Source organism: Taurulus bubalis, assembly GCF_910589615.1.
Source record: "Taurulus bubalis genome assembly, chromosome: 20".
Classification (NCBI taxonomy): Eukaryota; Metazoa; Chordata; class Actinopteri; order Perciformes; family Cottidae; genus Taurulus; species Taurulus bubalis.
The window spans coordinates 7,133,384-7,142,194 of NC_136608.1; the positions used below are offsets into that span (position 1 = coordinate 7,133,384).

General features: G+C 38.9%; 1 long non-coding RNA gene across 1 annotated transcript; it reads right to left on the minus strand.

Moving 5' to 3' along the window:
* Positions 1–5,778: 5,778 nt before the first annotated feature.
* Positions 5,779–6,654, minus strand: LOC306752515. Its single transcript, XR_013771220.1, has 3 exons — positions 6,580–6,654; positions 6,224–6,280; positions 5,779–6,142 (listed from the first exon to the last, which is right to left on the minus strand). It is a non-coding gene; the product is annotated as an uncharacterized lncRNA (long non-coding RNA).
* Between the last annotated feature and the right edge of the window lie 2,157 nt (positions 6,655–8,811).

The window sequence follows — 8,811 nt, forward strand, 5'->3', positions numbered from 1 at the left end:
CCCCGCGCTTTTATCGTGCTTCCTTTTATACGCCACTGTTTTACATTGCGTGGATATTTATTTTACCGCACACATCTTTTGTAATAAAAGTAGCCTGCTACATTCAACACATACTATGTCCATTCAGTGATGGAATGTAACCCAGTGTATTCACTCAAGTAGTGTACTTCAGAACAATTTGGACATACTTGTACTTTAATTGAGTATTTCTTTTTTTATGCAGCTTTATTTTAGAGCTAAATATAGAGATTCCCCACCCCCACTACATTTATTTGAGTTACCAGTTACTTTTGACAAATGAAAATACCTCCCCAAATTACAAACAAATGTCTGTCTACTGTATTGATCAACCATGTTGGAGGAAATGTGGGGCAGTAAATGTAAACACTCCCATGTATTTTGGCTATTTCCGGAAATTGTACAGCTCTGGGGAAATGTCCATATGGTTATTGTTAACATTCTAGGCTATGGCACACCTAAGTCCTGTATGTTTCTCTACTAATATGACAACAGATGTTAAGGGAAGACAAATATCTGCTGAAAATTCTGCTAGCAGCTAGTAAAAAGGCTATTACAAAGAGATGGCACACAATAGAACCACCATCACAAGATGGATGGTTGAAAATTGTGAGTGAAATATATGAGATGAACTGTTAACCCACAGTATAAGAGCTCAAGAGGAGCAATGTCGTGACAAGTGGGAGAAATGGACGATGTTTACACGTCAACAATAGAACAAGATAAGAAACACTTCAATGTTTCTCAGGATTTGTCATGTTTTTAAGAAGACAGAGCAAACCAGACCCTTTTTGTTGTAGTTATTATTGTTTGTTTTTCATTTCTGTATATATGTTTTCTGTTCGCGGTGAAAAGGCAAAAAAGAAAGTGTTAAAAAAGAAAATACCTGATGTGCGTGTATGATATGATGCAGTATTGTTAATATAATCTGCCCACTAGAATACAAAGTATCTCAATTGGCTCAACATGATGATAGAAAAGGGTCAGGCGGAGGAGGTGGGCCCGAGCCTGGAGCTCTGCAGCTAGACCCTTCTCCTTTCAATACAACACACTAATGTGTAGGTTGACTATTAGTCAAATTGATAGTGTGGCCAGTCCAGGTAAATGAGTCCGTGCCATTGAGCTGCTCAGCTAAGATTCAATTATTAAAGTTTCAGTCTAGAAAAGGGTTGTTTGGCAGAAGGCCCAGTCACTGGAATTGCTAAGAAGAGCAGTAATGACTTCCCTAAGTTGGCAGCAATGCAGTTTTTGTCCACAAACAAGGGGGTTGGACTGACCTTGTCCTCAAGGTATAACCTGAGAGGTGTGTTGCATGAAGCATTACAGGAACAGGAGCGGCAAACCACGAGATCTCCTTGAAGTCCCAGCTTGAAGATCTTCAGAGCCAGATCACCAGGATGCAGCAGAGGAAAAAGTGGTCTCAACACTTGATGCCATGCTGCTGATGACAACGCTGAGGACTCAAGTGTTGTATACTTGTGAGGATTAGTCAGTCTTAACGCCTAAGCAGCGCTTTAAAACGGCTGTTTGAGAGTTCAGACTTCATTCTACACTTGGAAGTGAAGTGATTTCACTTTGCAGGTGTAAAATTGGAACTAGTCCTCATAAAGATACAATAACTAATGCAAACACTCGCACAACCTACCAACCATCAGACACGCCCAGCCACCCGAGGAGAGGTGGTCTCTATTTGGCCTTTCCAGAGTTTTCTTCCCATATCCTAAATAGTTCATGGGGAGTTTTTCCCTCATTATCATTGAGAGCTTTGGCTGGGCACCTGTTGCTGATCTGTTTCTATTAATCCACTGAAACACCTTCAGCAACACACAAAAAAATATTAAAAATAAATACAAATCATAACAAATTATGTTGTGCTTGGAAATTGTTGTTGTTGAAAATTCTAAGTTGTACTACTGTCATGTTTAATATTGTATTGTGCAATAAAAGAAATGTTAATGTATGAATAAAGTTGCCGTGACAGAAGTGCAGGTAAATCATACAACATTTAAAACAGCTTTCCTGGCCTGAAGATGGCAGTGTGTACCATGTATTTAAATACACTGTAGACTGCCCCTTCACCATTCATTATTGGTGAAAATTAAATAATGATTATTACAGTTCAGAAAACTATATTCTTATGTATTGTGTAGTAACGATTATTATAAAATATAAACATTTGTTCTTATCATTTTGATCAAACATCTCCTCCTATTTTACAAATGTGTTATAAATATTGTTCAAATTGATTATAAAGGGATATTTTCCTTATATGTACACTGCCGTTCAATGGTTTGGGGTCACCCGCCACAAAAGCTTGATCCGCTCTCAGCCACTACAGGATTTGTATTTGTCATGTATTTGTCATTCTTTTTAGGTTGTAGAAAGTCCTCTTCACAAATATATGTTATTTTGTATGAAAGGGTTTGTAAAAAAAGTTGTGTTTTGTACATGGAGAAGAAAACGCTGTACCGGTTAGACCAGACTGACAGATGAAAGGGCAGAAAGAGAAAAAGATCCCAGCAGCAGTTGAATAAGAATAGAAGGAATCACCGGTCATTGGTAAAATGAATTGGAAGCTGAGCTTTAAAAGTTTGGATTTAAAAAAGAATAAGTTCCTGTTTCTGTTTCTGTCAAGTGCACAAAAGATGGAATATTAACAGCTATTCTTATTTTCTATGCAGAAATAAAATAGCTAGTATCGGGTTAGCAGTATTGGAATTGGATTAAGGAATATCAGATGGACAACATATGGACAAACAATTCACAGTGTAAAACTATTCAATCCCTCCACTGAGTATTTAGAGCCCAAATGCACCGTTGTGTTTCAAGATTGGGTCATTAATGCAAAATCAAAAAAACGAAGATAATTTGGGGCGAAATAGTTGCAACAGTGTGGGGACTTTGACTAAACACAAGTTTTATTCCAGTAATTCTTCTTCTTTTGGAGCCAAAATTTAGTGTGAAACATCAGCAGACCAGGTGACCCCAAACCTTTGAACAGCAGTGTAGATACAGATATAATCCGGTGCACCGAATATATGACGGCATGCACTGGGCGTTTTTTTTCCAGTGATGAGGCACTGGAATACGTGAGATCCCCGTTGGAAGTCAACCAAGTGATTTTGTATTCATTCTACCTGATGTTCCAAACAGATCAGTCTGCAGCTTCAGGTAGGTCTCTGTTTCCGAGACCTCGACCGGCGAGGGAAGTTGAAAGAAACCCACACGTTACTCTTCTATGATCACTTGGATGATGATAATCGTTCTGCTTTGATCAGTTAAGAGTTTCATCTGAAGTGTCATGCAGGTGAAAATCCATTTGGACGGAACCACCCACTGGTCCCTTAGTTCGGCTGCCAAGAACACACAATCAAGTGCCTTTTGAGTCCCTGCAACGATGCTTCTGGAACGTGTTTTTCATCGTGTTATTTGTTTAATCATTCTGTACCAGCATCATTTTTCTCTTGGGTGAGGTTTGTTGTATGTGTTCTATTCAGTTTAGGTGTGTCTTTCTTTCTCGCATTGCTTTCTATTATCTTTGGATATAGTGCTTCCTTTTCACTTGTCCTTGCATCCTGTACCAGTTTCTTTGACATATGACATAATCACAAGGGAATCCTCGCACGCAATGAGGCTCACATCAATATATGACAAAAGCGTGTGGTTGTGAAATAACCATTGAAACTGGTCTTTTCCTATAAAAGACCAGTAGTTTTAACAACCTACACAGAGTTCTATAATGAAAAACATACTCATAAAAGTTGATTCCATGAGTAGACTTAAAACAAGTGTCCACTTTTAAGCCAATTAAAATACATGATTTGTCCTCCAGTTCATTCCTGGTGATGTGGAGAGGACAGCTTTTACAATAAAAATGTACAAACATATGCAGACCGCTTCTTTGGTAGCGAGGTTTACATCTGCATGTGATATCCCACGTAAGTGGGGCAATTGTGTAAACTCCCCAAGTGAGCAAGCAGTAATTAGATTTTGGGAAAATTCACTCACACTTGATTCATGTCCAGGATCCTTTGAACATCACCCGATGACTGCTGTGGTTTTTCTGCCTCGTCATTATGAATTCTAAAGATTACAATCATCTTTTTACCGTCAAATTGAATTATTTCCTCAAGATGATTGCTAAATGATGACTCGCTGAAATATTGATAGAGTATGTTTTGGCTAAGGACATGTGTTTGATGATTCATGCAGGTAGATTAGAACCCTGCCTATAAAGTCCTCTGAAAAGGCAAATTGAACATGTTTTTCAGCCCTGTGGTAAAAGATAAAAATAGCCACCACTTTTCCCTTTCATACCTCCTGCCACGTGATCCGTCGTGGCATTTCAAAGAGCACATTATTTTCTTTTCTTGTTTTAGTGGCTCACCTTGTTTTACATGCTTGTTTACTGTGCATTCAAAACCAATCTAACAAGGAAATGTTCGCCAGCACGCTAGGACCAAAAGACTGACCCATTTAGAGTTTTACAGTAACAATTTCCTTGTGTATGAAGTTTTGATCACAGGGCGGATTGTGTACTTGTTCTTGATTAAGTGCCTGCACATAGAGGCCTCTATTCTCTTGCTGGTACAGTGTCCTGTCCTGTTCTGAGAAACCTCATCTGCCTATGTAAACCAGGTGCAAATCCTTCCCGTACGCAGAAAGATTAAGTGATTGGGAACAAGTCCTTTCCAGGAGACATGGGAAATCAAGCTAAAGCAATGGACTTCTAATCAATAGAACAAATGTGCTATGAGTTAACAAATACATTCTGATCAATACTCCCAATAAAAGGTGCAAATGGGGCATGATATTAGGACCTGCCTGCTGTTTCGTAGCTTAATCCTCATGGTTGCTTTCTCACACATTCAGCAGTTGAATGGCAACATACAAAGTATATCATACATATATATATATATATATATATATATATATATATATATATATATATATATATATATATATATATATATAATCAGCATATATCTTGCGACTTGTTTCTGTTCACCTGATGAATGTAAGTCTAATATTCACTCTGCTTTAGCTCTGTGTTTGGTCTCCACCAACCCCTCTGTAGCTGCTAAATGCTCCACTATGTTCACCTGGGTGTGTCTGCTGTTTGGAGCTGGACAGGTTGTGTAAAGTTGATTTATTACAGATTGTTTAGTCAAGTAAACATGTGTTGGAACAATACTGATGTATCGGATCCTCAGTACGAGTGATTTCTTTCACTTTACCCTCAGTCGTATATAACAATATTAATGCAGCAGCTTTAATATTTTTGTTATGAAATGTTTTATTGATACAATGTGCTCATCATGACTTGTGATGATTCATGAGCTTGCATTAATACAAAATTATGTTTTTTTTCTTCTGGTTAAAAAGGTCCTGGGGGCTCATTTACTCCGTACCAGATGAAATATGTGAATGTAAAGATGCAAAGGATTATGAAAGTGGAGTGGACTGGCACACTGTGGGAACCCCAGTGAAGACAAACACTTTGCAATTCAGCACAACACAGTAGTAAATATACCAGTTTGGTGAAGTGTGTCAGAGGTGGTGATTAAACTCGCTGCTTCTGTTTACAGTATCATGTCTGCCGTTTGGACATTTCCAATGTTCATATTATGTAATGCTGTGAGATGTGCCACTTTGAAAGCTGTGACTACTGTTTGCTACTGAAAAAAAATCACCAGGTTTTATTTCATATTTTGCATTTTTTTATTAAAAATATAAATAATAACAACAACGGACCTTTTAGCTGCAAGCTGAATTAATATTTTAACTTAAAAGAAACAGCAATATACACATTAACTTTCACCTAACAGAATACATCAACAACAGCCATTAACTACAACAAGCACACTAACCAGCAAAAAAACAGTAAGATAACATTTGAAATATCTCTCCCAACCTTGTACGCTGCATTCAACAGAGAAACCATTTGTGTAACAACTTTATAGTTGTATTCTGCACATCACAAGTAATGCCGGAGCGTCATTCTTTGGTCAGTCAGAGATTAAGTTGGCCTTCTCAGTGTTCCGACACTGTGGGGAATCGGGAATGAGGAACACCCCACAGAGAGCAGGTTGTGATACAGGGACTACACAGTCAGAAGCGGGATCTGTCCAAACACAGGTCTAGGTTCAGCTTTCAGGTTTAAAATGCACATGTTTTGTAGTCATGTTTATTGTGATAACCTCACCTGTTCTCTTTTCAGAGATGCAGCCTCCATTTATTTTTCGTTTCCTCCTCTGGTACACTTAAATAGAATGCATGATTAATCAGATGAGGATGAGGAAATACAACACAATGACAAATTCAGTGGCTGTTTTTTCATTCAAATGAGTTGCCTGATACATGGCACCCATGGTTAATATAAACCTATAAATCCATTCTCGTATGACCTTGTTTTTTGACATGGTTTGTGACTGTACAACAGTTTTTTAAATGTATATTAGAACACTTTTAATAAGTAACTAGTTCCCTTAAGCATTGAAGCCTTGAACAATAGTGTGCTATACTGCAGGCCTGAGCACGATAGAGTCATTTTCTACCTACCGGTTAACAGTATGTGGAGCGCCAAAGTGAAAATGATGATGCCAGAGAGGCAGACGGCAGCAGGTACAACGACCCAAGTCAAGTCCCAAGAGGTTTGCCTGGAGACGACAGGTCTGAAGGTCCATGTTTGATCTGTGAAGATAATTCACGGCGTAAAGACTATTAGACACATGGCACTCGGTTGATAGAATGTTCTGTCTCTCGAGGATAAAAGAACAACTGTGTGTTTCTCAGACATTTGAAAGATGATACAACCGGTATGCATTGTTGCTGTTGGATGCTCCCTACAGTTTCTCAATGTTTGAAGTTCTCAGTTATGCTTAGAGAAATTGGAAATGCATCAAAGGCAGTCTTCATTACGTTTTGCAGAGCCGGTATGTTTATACAGAACTGTTGTCTTCATCCATCATAGCACACAACATTAAAGTGGGGTACATAATGCCAGTTACAGAGGATCCTTTTATTCCTCTAAATGATGCCAAGAAACCACTTCAGGCCAACTTCTGAGACTTTACTTACGTTTGTGATTACCCTATTAGAGATCGCGTGACAGTAAACACATGTCCTCTTGCTACTTCAACCCATGTTTTTTAAAAGAGAGGTAGTGGAAACCATTTGCATTTCAGACTGTTGTAGCGCCTCAGGTTGTGAATATTTAAAAGGCAAAGAGTTGCAACAGACAACACGGGACGGAACCAAAACAAGAAGAGAAGAAGGGAGCAGTAAAACTGCACTTACTGCATTGCTCAAGACAGTGAACGACTGTGGCAGCAAACTTCACATCGAGCCTCTTTACCTGTCCAAATACAAAATGTTCATTCAGAGTCACTGTTTGTCTAAATATAAAAGGGAACATGCAGATTAAAAGGATCTATCAACTGCACAAACAAACCTGGAGACAAGAGTTGCATTGTTCCCCTGCGAGCTTCAAGCCAACTGCTTTATGTTTCTCCTGAGACAGAAGAAAGACACACAACATAGGTGTAAAGAAAGTTGGCATGGTTTCTGTTTTGCTTTTATTGGCTCTATTGTGTGGTTTTAGTCATACCATTTTCAGCAGGAATTCACAGTGATTGAGAGAGATGCTTGATTGATGAAGCGTTGCAAACACACACTGATAAGCGGCTCACCCGAAAACGTGTTTTAACACATTTCAAGTTGTTGATATATGTGGCGGATACCCATTGATTGAAAATGTAATTACTTTGTATTGCTTTGATGACAATCTGTGTTTTAAAGCTACAAAAGCTATGTTGCTATCCAGCTATAAAAAAAGGAATATGACAAAACAGCAATCAGGTACACCAGAATCTGGCCCTGCAATCTTCGCAAGCATGTTGTGACTGATCTACGTGACACCTACCACGTGCATGGTGTGTGTGTCGGTGATCCGGCACACAGTCGAGCCTTCAGACTTCACACACAGCCCCACAGAAAACGTTGCAGTGATCTGTGAGAACATCTTCACGTCGTCCTGGCCCTGTTGTCTCGTCACAACCACCTTCCATGCTGGAAATGATTATGGATGTTATTACACAGCTGTCATTGTAGAGACCAATGCTACATTGCCGTTTTACATGGTGGTTTTATATTCATAAGATATTGGAAATGTTGCTCTAAGCTGATTGTCAGGTAGATTTATCGACGGGCATCGCAATAGTCAGATGATACTATTGATGTGGCAAAAAAAAAGTACCTTGGAATCTGGCATCAGCAAAAGGGCACCTGGTCCAGGACTGATGGCCTGCAGTGAACTGAAGAATATAGTACAGTTGTATTTAATAGTGTTCCTCATCCAACAGTTACATAAAGCTCATAAACACAACCTCTTAGTTCTAAGATAGGAATCTAAAAATGAATCACCAACACATTACAACAAGCCTGCATAAAATAGTTCCAGTGAACTGTTTAACCACTGATCAGTAAATCAGTATAAACTTCTGATAACAGCAGTACTTCTGCATTTTGTTAGACTACCAGGTAACTGTCGCTGACTATCTGAGCTCCATGAGGGTGAACAGAGTGTTTCCGTATTTGTGTGGTTACCATAGTACAGTGAAGCTTGATAATTCACGTCTGGGGTGTCCTTATATGGAAATGAACAGGGGTAGCAGAGTAAATGCTCGGCTACTAGCAATATTCCCAAACACAGGAGTTTGATTGCTGTTTTTATCAATTTGTTCCCCCATTTCGTAGCTCTATCGCTTAATAGTTAAGAGTTAGCCAGTAATC